At 35.9% G+C, this 4,446-nt stretch overlaps 1 long non-coding RNA gene across 1 annotated transcript; it reads right to left on the reverse strand.

Annotated features, from left to right (window-relative positions):
* Positions 1 to 787: 787 nt before the first annotated feature.
* Positions 788 to 2,848, reverse strand: LOC137090769 (uncharacterized). Its single transcript, XR_010907968.1, has 6 exons — positions 1,762 to 2,848; positions 1,514 to 1,684; positions 1,278 to 1,336; positions 1,127 to 1,198; positions 997 to 1,053; positions 788 to 914 (listed from the first exon to the last, which is right to left on the reverse strand). It is a non-coding gene; the product is annotated as an uncharacterized lncRNA (long non-coding RNA).
* Positions 2,849 to 4,446: the final 1,598 nt, after the last annotated feature.

Consider the following 4,446-nt stretch of genomic DNA (forward strand, 5'->3'; position numbering starts at 1 on the left):
TGCCAGAATTTTCCCCGAGTCATCATTATGCCATACATTTCGGCAGGGTATGATTTGCTTTATACAATTTTTGTTTTTTTCGTTTTTACTATATTTGTGTTGTACACTTCAGTCATTACAGGACAGTAAAATGGTTACTTGCTGGGGGACAGAGGATACCCTTGTCTGCCCTATTTAATGACACCCTACCCTGAACCTGGACCACAGACACGGTTTAACCTGGCTCACAGCCGAACACGGGCCAAGGTGGAGATGACTATAGGGATCCTCAAATCTCGATTTCAGTGTCTGCATGGGCTCCGGGTTAGTCCAGAGAGGGCATGCGACATTATTGTGGCTTGTGTTGTGCTTCACAATATTGCCACTATAAGAGGAGAGAGCCACCCTCCTTGTATTGAGGAAGATGGCCCAGAGGAACACCGACAGATTTTAGAGGCCAACAGAGACGGAAGACTTTTGAGAGACAGGATTTGTCAAAATTACTTTTATTAGTTTTTTTTTTTTTTTTTTTTTTTGCACTGGTCTGCCAGGCAGTTTATTTCTTCATTTCCTGAAAAACAATAAAAGTAAAATTCATTCAAATTTTGATTTTTTTTTATATATTGCTTTATACATTAGATAGATAGATAGATAGATAGATAGATAGATAGATAGATAGATAGATAGATAGATAGATAGATAGATAGATAGATAGATAGATAGATAGATAGATAGATAGACCACTTTTAACATGCAACAGATTAATATTCAGACAAGTTCTTACCTTAAGGCGATTCTCAAGTAATTCTTTCAAGTGCTGCTTTTTTAATGAGGAGCCTTTTCTCTTCCATTTGAAGCTGTATAAGGTCCGTCTCCATGTCACTTTTTCTTATTTGTTTTTGAAGATAGACCTTATACAGCTCATTTGCTGGCAACTAAGGTGGAAAAATTTAATAAATGAGATTGTTTGGTCAGACAATAAAATTCAAATATGGACACATGGACACAAATTCTTACCCTGCTGTGTGCTGAGGCTGAAGGACCCTCATCTGTGGGCAAATCCCTAGGTATGTACTATGAAAGGACAATGACAGTTTGTTACTCTAATGCAAAAAGGGGCCATACATCATAATGGTATGCATCATACCTCAGTGGATCCACCAGCATTGTCCACTTCTGTCACAGCAGATGTGGTCTCTTCATCGTCATCATCTTCATCCTACAAGACAAATATTCAAGTATACATTATTTGGCAAAAAAAAATAAACCCTAAAAGTACCTGACAACAAATCACTTACAACTGTGACAGACTGTGTTCTTTCTGGAGAGTCCAATAATACAATCCGTCCATCAGTATCTATAAGAACACACAACCCGTTAAATTCTCAATATTATCAAAGAAAATAATACATCATATGCAGTTAAATAAAATAAGCCTACATAAAAAATGTATCTTGTTCAAAAAGCCTTTAAGTGACAGAAATAGTAATTTATCAGGGCAAAAAATGAAAACAAATCATAGAGGTAAACTTACATGTCACCCTTTTTTCACCATCACTTGTGGTGCATAGTATGTGTGATGAACTGCCCCCTGGAATGCCAGCAACCACTGGTCGCCCTTTATTAAGGGACAGAGCCAGCTCCTCAGATGGGGTGAGGGGAGGTGGTGGTGGTGGTGCCAGTTAGACGGGCTTCAGTCTTCTTTCTGTTAGCCGCATGACAGAATGAATATACTAAATCCTATTATAATAATAGTTCAGTAATTGTGTAATCAAATATTACCTTTTTGCAGAATGTTTTTGTGTTTCATTTTGACTTGGCTTAAAGTTCTTGTGGCTCCAGAAGGATTACACCTTATTAAATAAGAAATATACATTAAGCTAAATAAATAAATGGCAGGAAAAGTAAATGCTTTCATAGTGATTTAACATATTCAAAAGGATGTATAAGTCATACTTCATTATTTTGCATTTCAATAAATCGGAAGCCAAAACCAAATTTGTAATTTAATACACTCACGCATTTACTCTGTCCGTTATTTTTTGCCAAGCCAACTCTCTTGCTTTAGCCAATGCAGCTGTATTGCTTCTTTTTAATATTATTGGCTTAAACTCCTCATAAGCATGCATTAAAACTTCCAACTGCGCCTCTGTGAAATACGCCGTTCTCTTTTTTTCGCTTTGAGTTTCCATGGTGACTCGTGAAATCGGCGATCCATTGAAAATGTCTTTATACATGCACCGTGCACGCGCATTAACTCTGGGTAACCAGTCAGAGGTTGATTAAACTAACTCTTCTCAGGTGTTTTGGAACCGACATACTCATGGTATGCCTGATTGGGGTAAATCAACCCAGAGGTTATAGTTTATCAAATGGTAAGTTAACCAAGCTTTCTGGAATACCCCCCTGGATGCTTTGCATTTGTTACTTTAATCAACACTTCCATCAAGCCTGTTTTTTTTTCTTTCTATAAGTAAATGTTCCACTCAATGATCCAGGCAGGGCGTTCCCATCTCCTTCCTTCATTTTACAGTTAAATAGAGTGCCGAAGTCATGACGTCACTTTGTAGGCCAACCCGGAAGTTAGCGGCGCATGGGTTCCCTCGATCAAAAGCCAATGCATTTTCCCCATAGACTTTTGGACAATCGCAAAAAATAAGATCTGTGTTCAACAAAGAGTTATGACCCTTACAAGTTTTGTCTATCAAGATAATCTTTACAAGTGAATCCAACATGTATACCGTTTGAAGCCTAAATAAAGCCGTCAGATATAAAATGCTAACGGTAGGCTGTAAACGGACTACAGCACACAGTCGCGGATCTACGTCATCATCAAGCTTCCTCAAACTTTATTAAAAAAACACGTTCGCTCATTATGATCTGCGCTGTGTATGAACACATCCACTTTTTCATGAGAAATATTGCCCATTCGTTTTTTCCAAAAATGTTAGAAACATTTAAACCCACTAATTGGGTTTATGCGTGCATCTCTGAGATTTGTTTTCTCGTTTGTTAATGTTTTATTTATTCTTTTATTATTTTGTTAGTTTATATAAAGCTTAATATTATTGTCTTTGTGATTAAGATTAGGCTATTATGCCTGATCATCGTGCCCCAAATAGACTTTAAAGAATCTTTTGAAGAATCTTTCACTGTATTATGTTTGATTGTATGTTTGCATACCATTTGCTAATTCGGCAGAAAAAAAAGTGCTTTTACCACCTCAGAAGCACTCACGACGTAAGCTATAGTGCTTTTTATATGTCCTTTTTCTTAGACGATTGATCATATATCGAGGAGAGAACCACTATAAATCTGGACATGTAGAACATTGCAGCTTTCATTCGACGACTTGTGGTTCCATCTCAGGACAAAACAAAACACTAATGTTACAGTCCCTCCACAGAAATGTTTTTTTCACACAGATTTCTGTGTACAACAATATTTTGGAAACACCACTATTTGAAAGGACTAAATATATAACTTTATGTATATTAACTGAAAGGCAAACTTCTAAGAACGTGAGGCTGAAACGCAGGCTAGTTTTGTATTTTTATTAAACATTTACTTACAGAATTCAAAAGTGAATGAAACGCGGGCTGGTGAGATTTCCCGTTTGTCATGATGATGTCTAAAGTCCCGACCAAAGGATGTAGTCCCTTTTAGCAACTTGTTAGCAACCGCCGTTTTTAAGACACAATAAAGTTTAAAATAAATCACAAGCAGGTTAGAACTAGTGTGTTTTATGTCATAGATCAAAACGTGAAAATATTTAGAGGCTTTGTTAACCACAGACCTTATTTCAGGCGATTTAGCAAAAACCCATTCAAAAAAACCCATAGACTTTAGAGCGAGGGAACCGGAAGTGCTAAAATGCTAACTCACTTCCGCGTTTTGGCCTACAAAGTGACGTCAGAACTGCGGCACTCTATGGAGGCAAGAACAGCTCAGGGTCAAAGTTCAATACAGAATGGATTAATCTGCGTTATTTTAACAGCCCTAAATATATATATATATATATATATATATATATATATATATATATATATATATATATATATATATATATATATATATATATATATATTATAAAACTTCAAATCTTCTACACGCTGAACTGCATCGAATTGTATTTGAAACAGGCGTCTATAAGAGACCGGTCTTTAAGTTAGTGTTGAGATGTTCAAGCATGACTGTAGGAGGTTACCAAATTATATAACGTTTTATTTGTAATTAATTCAAATGTGTTTAAGAAATGTCTTAGATTATTGGCAGCACAAAAAAACGAAACGATTTGACAGCAATGGGCAGAATAATATTTAGCACTTTGGGATTGTTTTTAACTATGAAAAGGGCTTTACAAATAAAATATATTATTATTATTATTATTATTATTATTATTAATATAAGATACAGCTAAAATCCATCGAGCAATTACAAGTTCATTGGTGAATTCCTCCTCCTCGT

The sequence above is a fragment of the Pseudorasbora parva genome, chromosome 10 (assembly GCF_024679245.1).
Source record: "Pseudorasbora parva isolate DD20220531a chromosome 10, ASM2467924v1, whole genome shotgun sequence".
Classification (NCBI taxonomy): Eukaryota; Metazoa; Chordata; class Actinopteri; order Cypriniformes; family Gobionidae; genus Pseudorasbora; species Pseudorasbora parva.